General features: G+C 45.4%; 1 long non-coding RNA gene across 2 annotated transcripts in view; it reads right to left on the reverse strand.

Annotated features, from left to right (window-relative positions):
• Positions 1-18,947, reverse strand: part of LOC116987954 — a 153,091-nt gene that overhangs the window by 22,523 nt on the left and 111,621 nt on the right. For both annotated transcript variants that reach the window (XR_004415834.1, XR_004415835.1), the window contains one exon: positions 13,723-13,821. This is a non-coding gene — a long non-coding RNA (uncharacterized LOC116987954). The remainder of the gene's footprint in view (positions 1-13,722; positions 13,822-18,947) is intronic.

An 18,947-nucleotide genomic window follows, 5' to 3' on the forward strand; every position in this document is an offset into this window, starting at 1 on the left:
AATACCCAGTCTAAAATGTCTTCCTTAGTGAAGACGGAACCAAAGTAGTTATTCAATTGGTCCGCCATATCCTTGTTTCCCATGATCAACTCACCTGTTTCTGACTGCAAGGGACCTACATTTGTTTTAACTAATCTCTTTCTTTTCACATATCTATAAAACTTTTGCAGTCAGTTTTTATGTTCCCTGCCAGTTTTCTTTCATAATCTATTTTTCCTTTCCTAATTAAGCCCTTTGTCCTCCTCTGCTGGTCTCTGAATTTCTCCCAGTCCTCATGTGTGGTCTTTCCACTGACTGGATAGTACGGAGCAAAAAGCTTTCCACTGTACCTTGGTACACGTGACAACAAACTAAACTAGACTAAATTGAATTAAACTAACGGTCTGTAAATTTGTGCCGAATACTTGCTTAGAAATTCTTCTGCATCCATCAGAGTGAACCAAAATGGTTTAATCAATGGTTCTGATTATTACATATACCGAGTTAGGGTGAAATTTGTTTTTACATAAACTTCAGATCTGGTTCTATCTTCAGTCCAAGCGGCAGCTGGCAATACTGGCCTATTGCTGACGATTTCTTCCTAGCTGTTATCAGGCAACTGAACCATCCCCTCAATAACTGGAGAGCGGTCCTGAGCTACTATATGCCTCATTGGAGACACTCGGATTATCTTTAATCAGACTTTACTGAACTTTATCTTGCACTATACATTATACCATTTATCCTGTATCTGTACACTGTGGATGGCTCAATTGGAATCATATGTAGTCTTTCTGTTTCGCACGGTATATGCATATTATGTGTAGTCTTTCCGCTGACTGGATAGCATGCAACAAAAAGATTTTCACTGTACCTCGGAACACGTGACATTAAACTAAACTAAACTAAACACTGAGTTACTCCAGCATTTCGTGTCTATCTTCAGTGTAGACCAGCATCTGCAGTCCCATGACGCTGCCTGTCCCGCTGTGTTACTCCAGTATTTTGTGTCTATTTTAACTAAACTAGCCATCACATCCATCAGGATCATCCAGTGAACTAACATTCAGTGTCTTCAGAAATCCTGCCTGACCTTTTGAGTTAAGGGCCTGTCATACTTGGGCGTCATTTGCGCATCATTTACGCGACATCCTAAAAATTGGATGGCGCGTGGTGAGGCCTGGTGGCGTTTGCAGTGACGCGAGGTAGCGCACGACGCCCCAGGATTTTGGGATGTTCAAAATCCTCGCGCGCCACCTGCGTGACGTGTAAATATCACCCAAGTGGGACATGCTCTTTACTCTAGCATTTTGTGTCCATCTTTAGAATAAACCAGCATCTGTAGTTCCGTTTTGTGACATGTAGTGAAATCAACTGGGAACATCGTCCCAATACGGATTTAGCAGAACAGATCTGGATTTTTAAGTGATGCTATCCTCTATATTGTGGCCAGTCGGAGATTTGCCAGTTTCAGAGTTGGTCCTGACTTCTCGTAATTAAATGGTCCTCTCCCACCCACCATCCTCACCTGGTGGCCAGCTCGCTGAGTTTCTCCAGCGTTTTGTGACTTCACTCCATGTTTGCCAATAGCAAAGGAAAATTATAGTGTCACTTAACCCTTTTGGGCTTTTAGAATCTGCAGTAATGAGGGAGTAATTTACAGAGTATACACCAAATAAAAGCTGACAACTCACCCACATTTGGCACTTTTGATTCATCTCAGTCTCCCTGGCACATCAGCTGGATAAACTCACAATAAAACAGCACCCGATGTCTGAGGTAGTTGAGAGAAAGATACCTATTAGATGTAACTGTGATAGACACAAAGCGCTAGAGTAACTCAGCGGGTCAGGCAACATCGCTGGAGAAAATGGAAAGGTTTTGGGTCGGGAACCTTCGTCAAACTATCTCTGTGTCTGTAGATAGACACAAAATGCTGGAGTAACTCAGCTGGGCAGGCAGCATCTCTGGGGAGAACGAATGGGTGATGTTTCGGGTCGAGATCCTTCTTCGAGTCTGAAGATGGGTCTGGACCCAAAACGTCACCCGTTCCTTCTCTCCAGAGATGCTGCCTATCCCGCTGAGTTACTCCAGCATTTTGTGTCTATCTTCAGTGTAAACCAGCATCTACAGTTTCTTCTTACACATATCTTTGTGTCTATTTTTGGTATAAGCTAGCATCTGCAGTTCCTTGTTATTGTGATATGGATTCATACCATTTTCCTATAATGAAAATATTGGGTTCATCAAAAATGATCATTTGTAAACACTATTGCTTCAGTTAAATGCAGTAACATTGACTTCATTGGGTATCCTACTACAGAAGTAACTGGGTTGATAATGGAAGGTCCGGACTATATATATCTACTATATATCTGAAATAAGTAACTAGTTTAGTTTTTGTTTAGTTTAGAGATACAGTGCGGAAACAGATCCTTCACTGTCCACACTGACCAGTGATTCCTGTACATTAACACTATCCTACACTAGTGGGCCAGGCACCATCTCTGGAGAACATGGATGGGTGACAATTTGGGTTGGGACCGTTTGAGAACCGACAATCCGAAGAAGGGTCCCAACCCAAAACGTTACCCAACCCATGTTCTCCAGAGGTGCTGCCTTATTCTATGTTACTCCAGCACTCCGTGCCCCGACTTGCTATGCACCTGGAATCACTTATCATTGCATGATGGACAAAAGTGAAACAAATCGTTTTTTTTTTAATTCATTGACTTTGCATTCATTGTTGCTAATGACTCATTGTTTTTATTTCAAATTACCAAGTTGCCTTGGTGAGATTTGATCTCAGAATTATTAGTTCAGCAATTTCACCACTTTAACCGCTGTGTTATGTACTTCAAGAAATGCACCCTTGAGGTCACGTCAAATAGCATGATGTGTTAAGACTGACCAACACCAAGTCCGGAAGTGGCGGCGCTGTTAACAGCTGCGGCTCGCCTGCAGTCCGTCTGTCTTTACTTTTTTGTGTTGTTTTTTTTTGTGTTGTTTTGGTTAAGTTTTAGTTTGTTGGGTTGTGTTAGAGGGGGTGAAACATGTTCTCTGTCTCTTCCTTCGGGGGAATGCGACTTTTTCGTGTCGTATCCCCCTTCTCTGCCTCCGGATGGCGGAGCTGGCGGCCTCCAACCTGCGACCGACCCTGAGGCTCCGGAGGCAGAGCCAGCCAGGACTTACCAACGAGAGGCTGGCCGTCTTCGGGGCTAAGGCAGCGGTGGCCCGACTTGCTGGTGCGACGTTCTGGCTTTCGGCGGCGGCCTGGAGCTGATGCAGCGGGGCTCGGAGCTGAGACTGCGGGACCCGGAGCAGGGGCAGCGGCCTGGAGCTGGGGCGGCTGCCCGGAGCGGAGACTGCGGGATCTGGAGCTGGGGCGGCGGCCTGGAGCTGGGGCGGCGGCCTGGAGCAGAGACTGCGGGATCTGGAGCTGGGGCGGCGGCCTGGAACGGGGGCGGCGGCCCGGAGCTGATGCAGCGGGGCTCGGAGCTGAGACTGCGGGACCCGGAGCTGGGGCAGCGGCCTGGAGCTGGGGCAGTGGCCTGGAGCTGGGGCGGCGGCCCGGAGCGGAGACTGCGGGACCCGGAGCTGGGGCGGCGACCCGGAGCGGAGACTGCGGGACCCGGAGCTGGGGCGGCGGCCTGGAGCTGGGGCGGCGGCCTGGAGCGGAGACTGCGGGACCCAGAACTGGGGCGGCGGCCTGGAACTGGGGCGGCGGCCTGGAGCTGGGGCGGCGGCCCGGAGCTGATGCTGTGGCGGGCCGTCTCGGAGCGGAGACGGCGTTCCGGCTTTTGGCGGCGGCGACATCACCACGGAGGTCCGCTGGACTGGAGGGCGGCATCTCCGGCCTGGATCGATCGCCTCAGCGCAGAGGGAGAACAAGGAGGGAAGAGACGGAGACTAAGACTTTGCCTCCATCACTGTGAGGATGTGCTTGGTGAACTCACTGTGGTGGATGTTTAATTTGTGTTTATTGTATGTTTTTTTATTATTGATTCTGTGTATGACTGCAGGCAACATAATTTCGTTCAGACCGAAAGGTCTGATTGACAATAAAGGATCTATCTATTAGCCTCCTGTATCAGATAAGAGTACAGTTTTAGCCTGTTTCCATGTTCTACAAGCATCTATGACATATGCCTCTACGAATCATGACAACTTTAAACAGCCCTGATGGAGGCATAGAGTGATACAGCGTGGAAACATGCCCTTTGAGCCAACTTCCTAGTTTGGACACGCTAGAGGCAGGAAACATGTTCCCGATGTTGGGGGTGTCCAGAACCAGGGGTCACAGTTTAAGAATAAGGGGTAGGCCATTTAGAACGGAGACGAGGAAACACTTTTTCTCACAGAGAATTGTGAGTCTGTGGAATTCTCTGCCTCAGAGGGCGGTGGAGGGCGGTTCTCTGGATACTTTCAAGAGTGAGCTAGATAGAGCTCTTAAAGATAGCAGAGTCAGGGGATATGGGGAGAAGGCAGGAACGGGGTACTGATTGGGGATGATCAGCCATGATCATATTAAATGGCGGTGCTGGCTCGAAGGACCAAATGGCCTACTCCTGCACCTATTATCCATTGTCTATTGTCTATTCCCCTCACTGACCAACATAGTGTCCCTTCGACACTACTCCCACCTTCCTACATTTGACCCATATCCCTTTAAACCTGTCCTATCCTTGTGCCAGTCTAAATGTTTCTTATACGTTGCGATAGTACCAGCCTCAACGCCCTCCTCCATCATCTCGTTCCATATACCCACCACCCTTTGAGTGAAAAAATTACCCCTCAGGTTCCTATTAAATCTTTCCTTCACCCCCACTCCCTCACATTAAACCTATGTCCTATGTTTCTTGATTCTTCTAATATAGAGGATGGGACAGTGGGGACAGTATAATGTCTTTCATGCTCATAATGTGTTTCAAGGTTCACGCTCAAACTTGTCATGTCTGTAAAACACAAATTGGTGGTGGAACTCAGCAGGCCAGGCAGCATCTGTGAATCGATAGACAACGATTCGGATCAAGACCTTTCTTCAGACTCGAAACGTCGCCTGTCCATTACATCCACAGATGCTGCCTGAGTGTTTGTGTTTTGCTCGAGATTCAAGAATCTGCAGCTCCTTGTGCCTTCAATCTTCTAGTAAAGGACTCTCAATTCCTTTAGAATTTAGATTTCGGAGAAACAGGCTCTTCGGCCCACCGAGTCCACGCTCACCGAGTACGCAATCATTCCGTACACACTTACACCATCCTACACACAATAGGGACAACTTACTGTAGAATTTTACCAATGCCAATTAACCTACAAACACCACGTTCTAACCAACTGAGGAAACCGGAGCACCCGGGCACAGGTAGAATGTACAAAGCCTCTGGTGCTGTAAGGCAGCAGCTGTGCCATCGTGCTGGAAGGTCAGGCAGCATCACAATTCACACACAGACCATGCTAGACCACACTTGAACCCAGGTCAAGACTGCTGCTCCATAATGCAGTGGCCCTTACGGGGATTGAACCTGTGACCCTGGCGTTATCAACACCTCGCTCTAACCAACTGAGCTAAACCAGTCCTTCCTGTCGTAAGCTGTTGCAATATTCTTTCCAATTACTAAAGGGACATTATTTTTTAATTGATGACAAGAAGACAGAAGGATCTGAGCAGTTCACTTGGAGGTGCATCTTGATCTAACTATGAGTCATCTAATCTGAATCTGATTCTTGGCAGATTCATAAGTAGTGCCCTCATGAACTGCCAAAATCAAGGCAGACTTTCATTATCTGAAGTGGAAAAAAATAAAACCGCAACTATATTATTTATGGGTGACAACTGGAAACTTCATTTGACTTTAAGATGTAAGGAGCTACGTGTTGTAACATTATTTCTAAACAGGCCTGGGCAATTGTTATTGAATTCATTTCATCGCAACCCGCCTTAGGGAGTGAGAGAACAGGTAAAAACAGAATAAAATCTGCTGTCCTGTGCAGGAATAAGCAGGCAAATGGAAGGCAAGGGCAAAGGTATTGGAGTCACAGAATCAAAGGGTCACACAGCGTGGAAACAGGCCCTTCGGCCACACCGACCAACATGTCCCATCTACACTTGTCCCACCTGCCTGCGTTTGGCCCATATCGCTCTAAACCTGTCTTATCCATGTACCTGTCTAAATGTTTCTTAAACGTTAGTGATTGTACCTGACTCAACTACCTCCTCCGCAGCTCGTTCCATTTACCAACCATTCTCTGTGTAAATATGATTACCTTCATGTTCCTACCAAATCTCTCCCCCCCCCCCCCCCCCCCCCCCCCCCCCCTCCCCCTCAGCTTAAACCCATGTCCACTGGTTCTCAATTACCATATTCTGGGCAAGAGACTCTGTGTGTTTACCTGATCTATTCCTCTCATCATGTGGGCACCTCTATAGGATCACCCCTCATCCTCCTGCGCTCTAAGGAATAAAGTCCTAGCCTGCTCAACCTCTCCCTATAGCTCAAGCCCTCGAGTCCTGGCAACATCCTCATAAATCTTCTCTGCACCCTTTCCAGCTTGACAACATCTTTCCTTCAACATGGTGCCCAGAACTGAACACAATACTCTAAATGTGTACTGTGGGAAGGAACTGCAGGCGTTATCTTTCAGTCTGAAGAAGGGTTCTGACCCAAAATGACAGCTATTCCTTTTTTCCAAAGATGCTGCCTGACTCTCTGCATTACTCCAACATATTGTGTCTATCTTCACAATGCTCTAAATGTTGCCTCACCAACGTTTTATAGAACTGCCACGTGACCTCCCAACTTCAATTGGGTCAATGTGCCAAACTCAATGAAGGCCAATGTGCCAAAAGACTTTTTGACCATGTAACATTTTCATGCAAAATACTTTAAATTTGAGGATACCAGAGGTGGAACTAGCAGCAGTGTGACCACACCTGGCTCCTCCTCCCACATGCCTGCCCTCTCCTCCCAGAACCCTGCAAACCAGAAGATCACAAGGTCTTCAACCCATGTGCCAGAGCCTGCGTTATACAGTGGCTTGGAAAGGTGTAGCGACACGACAAGAAGAATCTGGACGATTTTATTTTTGCTTGAAGAAGATAAGTATAAAGTTACTGTAAATAATAGAGAATATTTAGTTCCCTTCAATTGTAATTCTAACTGAAATAATGAGCATTTTTTCCCCACAAGGAAGACATTTACATTCATCTTTGATGCTGATTTGCTCCTGCCTGGTTTTCACTTGTTGGTCAACCTGGATGAGTGAATTTCCCCCTGATCCTGGGATCTCTTTGAGACCCACAATCTCTCAGGATTGCTCCCAAACCCTGATCCACAATATACTGTGGTACGATCAATGGGACTTGGTGCTACATTTATTCAGCTTAGTTTAGTTTAGTTTAATTTAGAAATACAGCATGGAAACAGGCCCTTCGGGCCACCGAGTCTGAGCCGATCAACAATTACCCATGCACTAGTTGTGTCCTACACTCTATGGACAATTTACAGAAGCCAATTAACCTACAAACCTGCGCGTCTTTGAAACGTGGGAGGAAACCGGAGCAGCCGGTGAAAGCCCACACAGTCACATGGACCAAGTAACAAACTCAAAACAGACAGCACCCATAGTCAGGATCGAACCCGGGACTCTGGCATTGTAAGTCAGCAACTCGACCATTGTGCCACTGTGCCTCCCATGGTTGGGGATGGATTCCTTCTCACTCCCTGGCATAGATTCACATCTGCACCATGATTACCAGACAAGCTCCCTCATGGCAAGACATTTTTCAGAAGGACAGTGGATTTGAAAGAAGGATATTCTCTAGTAATGTAATGTACCATTGTTGTCAATTCGTGGGAATCCTTGGACAATGGCCGTTTAATAGGGAGAGTGGACTGAAGATTCAGAATTCCTAGAATCTCAGAACACAGTGGAATCCAGCAAATATCTGCAGAAATATCTCCCAAATTTACAAACCTGCCCACCCTGTTATTATGTTTAAGTTTGTAGAATCCACATGGTCCTCATCAGCTGATTTGAAACCCACAGAAATGGAATGGAAGTAAGACATTCTTGGCCACAAGTGGTGGGCAAAGAAGAAGGATAAAGTTCAAGCCAACATTTCAAATCTATGATTCCATCAGCATCCGACCACAATGTAGACTTTAGACTTTAGAGATACAGCGCGGAAACATGCCCTTCGACCCACTGAGTCCTCACCGACCAGTGTACACTAACACGATCCTACACACTAGGGAAAAATTACAATTTTACTGAAGCCAATTAACCAACAAATCTGTATGCTTTTGGAATGTGGGAGGAAACTGGCGCACATGGAGAAAACCTACGCGGTCACGGGGAGAACAGAATAACTCCGTACAAACAGCACACCCATAGTTAGGATCGAACCCGGGTCACTGCTGCTGTAAGGCAGCGACTCTACCGCAAAACCACTGTGCCGCCCTGAACAGTGGCATCCTAAATTACAGTCATAAAGTGGTAAAGACAAATAAATATAGTTTTGCCTTTGCTGTGGTACAAGTTCAGACGGCAACTAACAGAGAATGAGGTTTGTGCTGATGTACAGATGGCGGATAATAAAAGAACAGGGAGACCAGGAACTCGCTGACAGTCATGATATGTTCACTTTCCTCCCTGCTGTTATAACAGAAGCGTCTGCCGGCCATCTGAAGGGACAATCATTGCCATGGTCTTCCTCAATCGCCTCAACAACAGTGGCCGAAGAACTGCTCTCCAAATCACAGTAAATTGTCGAAGATAGACACAAAGTGCTGGAGAAACTCAGCGGGTCAGGCAGCATCTCTGGAGAGAAAGTATAGGTGACATTTCATGTTAGGACCCTTCTTCAGACACGTTGTCTGATGAAGGCTCTTGACCCGAAACGTCACCCATCTCCAGAGATGCCTCCTGGCCCGTTGAGTTACTCCAGCACTTTGTGCCTATCTTTGGTGTAAACCAGCATCTGCAGTTCCTTCTGACACTAGCTAGCACAGTCAGGAATCAGCATTTGCAGTTCGTTCTTACACACAGTAGGGTGTCAATGAATTTGGGAGGAAATGGGAGAAAAATGCATGGAATAAAAATAAAAAATAAGCTATTCTTTGGAGTAAACTCTGGCCTGTGTGATCGCCTGGGCTATATCCATAACTCTTGGGGTCAGATTCTTGGAGTCTAGGGCTGACCTCTTTCCAAACCAAGCTGTGATGCATCCCAATAGCATGTTTTCTGCGGTGCATCTGTAGAAGTTGATAAGAGGCGTTGGAGACATATCGAACTTCCTTAGTCTTCTGAGGAAGTATTGGCAATGGTGTGCTTCCTTGGAGTTGAGAGGAAAGAAATAGATCAGTCGTGATTGAATGGTAGAGTAGACTCGATGGGCTGAATGGCCTAATTATGCTCCTATGACTTATGATGTTAATTGAGGGAAGATGTTTCCACTCATTTTGATCCCAACAGGCCCATTCCTTATTGTCAATCTGTGATCCATAGTTCTCGACTGATTAGCCAGGGAAAACAATACTCCAAATACGGTCTAGCCAGTGCCTTGTAAAGCCTCAACATTATTCCTTGTTTTTATAATATGGTCATCGGAGGATAATTGGGTTAATGTATGATGAGCATTTGACAAAACTGTGTCTGTACTCGCTGGAGTTTAGAAGGATGAGGAGGGACCTCATTGAAATTACCGAATAGTGAAGGCCTGGATAGAATGGGTGTGGAGAGGATGTTCCCACTAGTGGGAGAGTCTAAGACCAGAGGGCACAGGCTCAGAATAAAAGGACCAACTATTTGAAAGGGTATGAGAAGGAATTTATTTAGTCAGAAGGTGGTGAATCTGTGGAATTCATTGCCACCGACACTGTGGAGTCCAAACCATTGGGTAAATTTAACTTGGAGTTCGACAGATTCTTGATTAGTACGTGTGTCAGAGGTTATGGGAAGAAGGCAGGAGAATGGGGTTGAGAGGGAAAGATAGATCAGCCACGATTAAATGGATGACTTATGAATAAAGATCTTATGAAAACATCCACTCTCCACATGGAATCCTCTTCTCAATGAAAATTCCCCTTGGTAAATAGGGCTGAATGGTGCACACAACTCCAGGTGTGATTGTAAAATGATTGCCTTCTAATTTACCATGATCCTACCCGATCATTTCTGTGTGGGCATCAAACCATCTCTCTATATTTACATGCCCTCTCTCCTCTTATTCAGTTTAGTTTAGAAATACAGTATGGAAACAGGCACATTGACACTACCCTACACACACACTAGGGACAATTTATTTTTGCATTCATACCAAGCCAATCAACCTACAAACCTGTACGTCTTTGGAGTGTGGGAGGAAACCGAAGATCTCGGAGAAAACCCACGCAGGTCACGGGGAGAACGTACAAAACTTGGCACAGTTAAGCACCCGTAGTCAGCGTCTCTGGCGCTGTAAGCCAGTCGACGCCACCTCGACGCCACCTCGACGCCAGTCTACCTCCACGCCACCGTGCCACCTATTTTTAAACAATCCGTCCTCCATTTTTCCATCCAAAATGGAAAGTTGTACAGTTTCTAGCACACGATATTATCTGCCACCTTCTCGTCCATTCACTCAACCAATCTGTTTTATTTTGCAACTTTGCTTTATTCACTTTCCCACCGAGCTCAATATCATCAGCTAAGTTGATTACGTTACACTTCACCTATTCATCTGAGTCATTGAGAGAGATTGTTAACAATTGACACCTGAGCACGGGTCCATATGATACTCCATTAGCAGCCGCCCATCATCCTAAAAATAACTTATTTATTCCCACTATTAGCTTTGTGCCTATTAACTAACCGACCATTCGTCGCCATGCATTTCTCCAATCCTGCACCCGCAACTGTCTCTCCTATGACATGTTCAAGAATGTGTTCTGAAAGTCTTTTCATACTCGCTCAATCTCTCAACAAGTTGATCATGCTCGAGTGCCAAGAGTGTTTTATTGTTGTATGTCCCAGATAGTTTTAGTTTTAGTTTAAATTAATGTATTGTCACGTGCACTGAGGTGCAGTGATAAGCTTTAGTTGTCGGCTATCCAGTCAGCAGAAAGACAATACATGATTACAGTCGAGCTATTTCCAGTGTACAGATACACAATTTACTGCAAGGTAAAGGCTACAGAGTCTGATCAAGGATAGTCCGAGGGTCATCAAAGGGGTAGATATTAGTTCAGCACTGCTCTCCGGTTGTGGTAGGATGATTCAGTTGTCTGATAACAACTGGGAAGAAACCAAAGATCCTATAGCGGAGCAAGATAGACCACTCCTTCTAAATGCAATGGGCTGACGTGTAGTACACAATGGAGCGGAACGTGGGCCTTTTTTTCATCCATTTCAGTAACCCGACCCGACTTGCAGTGTAATCAACGTTGCGGGGGAACAGTTTGTGTTAATAAATTATAATTCTGAAAATGAGGAGAAGATTCTTACCAAATAACTTTTATTTTTACGAGGATGTTTCCGTAACCGGCTTCCGTCTCCGCACTAGTATCTTTGCTCCGCTATGGTGGGATCTTTGGTGCGGAGACGGAAGCCGGTTACGGAAATGGGACCAAAAATTACCCATGAATCTGCCCAAGACCGTACTACGTCTTTTTCGTCAAGTGGTCTATCTTGCTCGCTATAGGATCTTTGGAAGAAACTGTCCCCGGATATGGTGGTGTACGATTTCACACTTCTAAACCTTTTGCCTGATTGGAGAGGGGAGAAGCGGAAGTGACCAGGGTGTGACTTGTCCTTGATTATGCTGCTGAGGCAGCGTGAGGTATAAGTGGAGTCACTAAAAGGGAGTTTGGTTTGTGGGATGGTCTGGGCTGCAATTTCTTGCGGTATTGGATAGAGACTGCAGAGAGAACAATGAAATTCTTACTTGAAGCAGCACAATAGAATATGTAAACATAGTACACTGTAAACAATATAATAAACAAGGAAAAAAAAGTTCAGTGTGCGTATATATACATATACACACATGTACATGCATACATATACACACACATATACATACATCACACATTCCTTCCCTCCAGAGATGCTGCCTGTCCCGCTGAGTTACTCCAGCATTTTGTGTCTTCCTTCAATTTGAACCATTCACACAAAGTGTGGTGGGTGCATGTAACGAGCTGCCGGAGGAGGTAGTTGAGGCAGGGACTATCACAACGTTTAAGAAGCAATTAGACAGGTACATGGATAGGATAGGTTTAGAGGGATGTGGGCCAAACACGGGCAAGTGGATCTAGTGTAGATGGGACATATTGGTCGGTGTGGGCAAGTTGGGCCGAAGGGCCTGTTTGCACACTGCATGACACTATGCCTCTATGTGATAATTACAGAACTTCAGAAAAACAGATATTTATTACTCGACGCTAAGAGTTATTAATTTCACTCGCGTGGAAATGTTTGGGCTTATTACATGAAAATACCTTGTTAAGCCAGTATTGATTGGCAATGCATTCTATTGTGTTTACAGAACACACATAACACCATGAAAGGGCCGTTCTGTTTGCTGTTAGACATTCCAGTTGCTGCGTGGTTCTTTCATTTGTTGCTCATAACGTTGTTTCGTAACATGCATAAATTCGACTAAATGTCAGCATATTTTAACACAAAGAAAGGAAAAATCAGTGCGTGAAAAAAAAAAAAAATCCCATCAGGTTGCCCAAGGTGCAGATTTGAAAGAATGTGGACCATAATACTTCATCTCATATTCCCTAAAGCTCTTGTCTCCCAGTTGTTGACATGACAACGTTTATATAAGCCTGTCCTCAGCATGAACTGTGGTCTTGAACTTCACAAAGCAGCTCATCTCCTTCTGGGACAGGTAATTGTTGAGAAGACAACTGCTGTTTTGTGCAGGTGAAAAATGATCCCTTTTGCTACAGGAAGTTTTTTTTGCTCTGAAAGGAGGAATTAAAACCGCAGGAAAAAAAACCCGAGAGGAAAAATAAGACGGCACCTTCACGTCTGAATGAGTGTTGATGTCAAGTGAAAGATTCCAGAATGATAGAAGTTCCAACCACGGCCCAGAGTGAAGGCTTTTAAAAGTCAATGTGATTGTTGGCTCGTGGTTCTGGTGGAGAATGCGCTGCATGTTTGGAAATTAATCTGGGGCGGCACGGTGGCGCAGCGGTAGAGTTGCTGCCTTACAGCGCCAGAGACCCAGGTTCGATCCTGACCATGGGTGCTGCCTGTACAGAGTTTGTGCATTCTACCTGTGGTTTTCTCCTGGTGCTCCGGTTTCCTCCCACGCTCCAAAGAGGGGTTGTAGGTTGTAGGCTAGACAAAAATGCTGAAGAAAGGCAGCATCTATGGAGCGATGGAAATAGGCAACGTTTCGGGTCGAAACCCTTCTTAAGACTGATATGAAGGGGGGGGGGGGGGAGAAGAAAGGAAGAGGTGGAGCGAGTGGGCTGAGGGAGAGCTGAGGAGGAGAAAGTAGGGAAAACCTGAAATTAGAGAAGTCAATGTTCATACCGCTGGGGTGCCAACTGTCCAAGCAAAATATGAGGTGCTGCTCCTCCAATTTACGGTGGTCCTCACTCTGGCCATGGAGGAGGCCCGGGACATAAAGGTCGGATTCAGAATGGGGGGGGGAGTTGAAGCGCTGAGCCACCGGGAGATCAGGTTGGTTATTGCGAACCAAGCGGAGGTGTTCAGCGAGAGTTACTATGTAGTTTAACAGAGTTTACCAACCTGATGTTGCTGCCACCATGTAAATGATGAAATCCAGAAAGTTAGATTATTTCTTTGCAACGTCCATGGAATTCTGGTAATCAATTATTCAGGAGTGACCTAGAATTAAAATAAAACCTTTGTTATCACTTTCACATTCATCCTTATTTTAGTAGTTTAGTTTTGACATACAGTGCGGAGATAGGCTCTTCGGCCCACCGAGTCCACACCGACCAGCGATCACCCGTACACTAGTTCTATCCTAGACACTAGGGACAATTTACAGAAGCCAATTAACCTGCAAACCTGCACGCCTTTGGAATGTGGGAGGAAGCCGGAGCTCCCGGAGAAAACCCACAAAGCCACAGGGAGAACATACAAACTCCGTACCGACAGCACTCGTAGTCTGGATTGAACCAGTAGTCTGGCGTAGTAATGCAGCAATTCTACCGCTGTGCCACTTTGCTGTTACTTCAGGAAAGGAAGTATCCTACCTGTTGAAAACAAATATTGACCATTTTGCAAACATCGCTCATAATGCAACATTTTAAATCAAAAATATCAAATTATCTTGGATAACCAGATCTACGACCTGGATTTGCACCAATTCTGTGCTTGCACCATTTATATTTCTCCCTTCAGGCTTTCAATCACAATGCTATATCCTCGCCAAATACAAATGAAGCAATGTTTATACCTTTGGCTTAAGTTACAAGTCAACGTAACTATTTGTTTTCACATGTCATGAGGTTATAATCAGGCAAGATCTTGGGCTGTGAGCTTTGAGGAAGCTGTTTCAGATTTTCTTTTGAAACAATTGGTATATTTATGCTGTTTTATCGAGGCTGCATCACTTGTACCAAGTTTCAAGATGACAGATAATTGAAGAGTTAACAACAGTCCAAAATTTTGGACCAGTGGTTAATAACTAGAGCAGACTATTTTCCATGGACATGAAGCACAGTGATGTCTTTACAAATCTTCACAAATGCTTTTCATGGTCGTGGCTCCTCAACGTGAATCTCTTCATGTCAACCAACTTCAATTCATGGGGTGGCGCGGTGGACTTGCTGCCTTACAGCGCCAGAGACCCGGGTTAGATCCTGACGACGGGTGCTTAACTGTACGGTGTTTGTGCCTTCTCCCCGTGACCTGCGTGGGTTTTCTCCGAGATCTTCTCTTTCCTCCCACACGCCAAAGACGTACAGGTTTGTAGGTTAATTGGCTTGGAATAAAATGTAAAAATTGGTCCCTAGTGTGTGTAGGGTAGTGTTAATGTGCGGAGATCGCTGGTAGGCGTGGACTCGGTGGGCCGGAGGGCCTGTCTCCGCGCTGTATCTATATCTCTGTTTCTCTAAAAATTAATCCATAGAACATTTCAGACCAGTTAGTTAGTACAAACCCAGAGTTCCGGTTCACTGAAAAACATCCTGTTCATCTCTGTTATTTGAGATTCCTGCTACAAGCAAAGTCATCGAGTACAAAATATAACTCTGAGCACAAAGTAACATCAACCGTCTAATTTTCTTGCACAGGTTATAAAATAACCCCAACTAATTGCAAAACGTTCTGCACAGAGGAAAACTTTCCAAGTTTAGTCATTCTGTGTGAACTATCAACCTTGTGTTTCCTGTTGTACTCTTTTAAAAACTGCCCCAAGGTCTTCAAAACTGTCCTGTATTCTGTACCTCACAAGCCCAGAGCAGTCTTCTTTCGTTCTCTCCGAGATTGAACAAAATGGGAAACATTAACCAAATGTATTTCTTCCTTTGTCTTATATTCACTGGAATTTAGAAGGATAAGAGGGGATCTTATAGAAACATATACAAATCTTCAGGGATTGGACAGGCTAGATGCAGGAAAAATGTTCCCCATGTTGGGGGAGTCCAGAACCAGGGGTCACAGTTTAAGAATAAGGGGTAGGCCATTTAGGACTGAGATGAGAAAAAAATATTTTTCACCCAGAGAGTTGTGATCTGTGGAATTCTCTGCCACAGAAGGCAGTGGAGGCCAATTCACTGGATGTATTCAAGAGAGAGCTAGATATAGTTCTTAGGGCTAACGGGAAAAAGGGATATGGGGAGAAAGCAGGAACAGGGTACTGATTTTGGATGATCAGCCGTGATCATATTGAATCTGCCATGATCATATTGATCATCGTGCCGGCTCGAAGGGCCGAATGACCTAATCCTGCACCTATTTTCGAGGTTTCTATGTCTTGAAGAGATTTTGGTTTTCCACCTGTGAGAGATGTCAATACTGGAATCTATCTACTGAGCGTCATGAAATGCCATCTGTTGTACCAGTGGCCAAGAGGGGTTTGGTGACCTGACTAAACGACCACCAACTGTAGCACTTACATCCACTGTAGTGAAGTGCTTCGAGAGGTTGGCTATGAGATGGACCAGCCCTTCCGTTAGATCATCATCATCATCATCGTTGAAAACATTAGCGATGCTGGTTTCCAACGGGAACGGTGACGGGCGCACCACACATCTCTGTCCTCCAGTTCCTGCGGTCTTCCAGTGCTGGACGTATGGGATTTTGGTGTGTGTGTTTTATAGTCATTCCTTACAATGCTACGTACGACAGTGATCGCAACTTCTACTGAAGTGTGGATGGCCTTTGGCTCGCTAGAAGCTCATCCACCCTTTGACAAGTCTTGTTTTTGGTCCTGCTGGGGGTCCACAGCCCCCTCCTCACCTGGAAAACCAGGTGGACAGACGGTTCAGTCACCGATTATCACATCATGGAGCAGGTAGCACGGGACTACATGGTACCCGTGGCGGGAGGAACTCCCCCCCTGACCTGATCTTAGAAGTGACCTGGATTGGGTTCATTTTGCTCCAGACCACCTGGATAACAGGAACATGTACATCAGGCAGAGACAGTTCCATCAACAGAGTCCAATGTCTTCATGGGGTAGAGGTGAATTCGATCTTATGTAACTTTTCCAAAGACTTTGGCAGTGAGGAGCATCTTAACCTGCAGCCAATGTAAACTGGAAACCTGCCACCTTTATCCATTCAGACCTGCATGTAACTTCAGTCCATTGCCTTTGGCTTTATTTCTTACTGTAGCATCAACCATTGTAACAGGGCAGCGCAGTGGCGCAGAGGTAGAGTCGCCGCCTGACAGCGCCAGAGACCCGGGTTCAATCGTCTGTACCGAGTTTGTACGTTCTCCCTGTGACCACGTGGGTTCTCTCCGGGTACTCTGGTTTCCTCCCATACTCCGAAGTTGGGGTTTAAAATCGGTCTGAAAGTAGGGTCCTGACCCGAAACGTCGTCTGTCCATTTCCTCCACAGAGGCTGCCTGACCCGTTGAGTTCCTCCAGCGCTTTGTGTTTTGTTTGGTGACTAAACAAAGCAACTTGATTGTTCTTCGGTTTGCAGAGTACCAATAAACGATGGAATTTACAAAATCTACTTATATTATTTCAGGTTAGTTCTGTGATGGCGTGCCCCATTGTTCACAGTCGCTCATGAGACAAATGATTGTTCTCCTATTTGCATTACACCTCCGATGTCTTTTAACAATTAATGCCTGAATCGGGCCTTGGCAGTCATGCACACTGAACAGTAATTAGTAGGTCCAAAACCTTTAGGGTGTTTTTCTGTTCTTATTGAATGAATCCAGACAGACAGGCACTCGGTACATTGGCCCAACTTTCATATTCCTCGTGGAAAACAGTACCAAAGGCTCAATTGGCCTCTCATAAAGCTACATCCTTAACGTCAGAAGGGCCACAGACCATTAATGAAAATGGTTCCTAGAATTAGGTGGATCCCTTTCAGCTAATTTTGCAGCCCATGACCAAATAGCAATTTGGAGAAGCAATGTACTACGTAGGTTCAGTTTCATTAAGCCTTTGACAAAGTTGATATTTATCAATTACAATTTTTCATTCCTGGAAACAATCTTTGTTGAGAACAATAAGCTGCAACCAGGGCCAACAGGCTGTGTAATGATCTAACTGCAAACCATTTAGTGAGGGGAAGCCATTTCCTTTACCATTATAAACTTCTCGGCTGGCAGCTAACATGAGTGTGGCTGGTGGGCAAAGTGACTCACAACTCGAATTTAAAGTGAGCCGCAAGAAATATCAGCAAAGAAATATCTGTGGGATTCTTCGTTGAATATGTGACTGGTGGGCACATGGGATGAGCTGCCGGAGGAGGTAGTTGAGGTAGAAACTATAACAACATTTAAAAGGCATTTCGACAGGTACATGGATAGGGAAGGTTTCAAGGATATGGGCCAAATGCAGGCAGGTGGGACGAGTGTAGATGGGGCACCTTGGATGGCATGGGCTTGCTGGGCCGAAGGGCCTGTTTCCATGCTCTATGACTCTATGACTCTTTACAATGAGGGAGGGAGTGTTTTCCCACTGTGGTAACTTGTTACAGGTTGTATATACCAATAGGCAAATCTCCCCGATAAAACACATCTTGTGTCTAACTCCATTCTTGGACAGTCACCTTGTTCTTTGAGATGTCCAAGCAACCCTCAACTAACTTGAATTGCCAAAACCAAACCCATTTAGTGCTCTGGTAACATCTGGGTAGAAATGATTCTGAGAAACCCAATCACAGTTCCAGTTTAATCGTCCGATCCTCATTACGCAGCTTCCCAGCCACAAGCCACCAAAAAAATTTCACTGTGGCTGGATGAAATGTTTTCATACTGACATTTTTCCTGTGTCTCAGTGACGGCTTGCCAGAAGTGAGATGCAATCCCACCAAGGCTAAGACAGTCTCGTCTCGAAAGAGAGTTAAGAGGTTATGAATAAGAAATTTCATAGAATCATAGAGTCATACAGTGTGGAAACAGGCCCATCGGCCCAACTTGCCCACGCCGACCAACATGTCCCATCGACACTACTCCAACCTCCCTATATTTGGTCCACATCCCTCTAAACCGATCCTATCCATGTACCTGTCTAAATGTTTCTTAAACATTGAGATAATACTTGCTTCAACTACCTCCTCTGGCAGATCGTACCATATACCCACCAGCCCTTTGTGTAAAAAAATTGCCCCTCAGGTTCCTATTAAATCTTTAGTCCCCATATTAAACCTACGTCCTCTGGTTCTCAATTCCCCTACTCTGGGCAAGAGACTCTGTGCATCTAGCCAACCTATTCCTGTCATGGTTTTGTACATTGTTATAAGATCACCCCTCATCCTCCTGCTCTCCAAGCAATAGAGTCCTAGCCTGCTCAACCTCTCCCTATAGCTCAGCTC

This window comes from Amblyraja radiata, chromosome 26 (assembly GCF_010909765.2).
Source record: "Amblyraja radiata isolate CabotCenter1 chromosome 26, sAmbRad1.1.pri, whole genome shotgun sequence".
NCBI lineage: Eukaryota > Metazoa > Chordata > Chondrichthyes > Rajiformes > Rajidae > Amblyraja > Amblyraja radiata.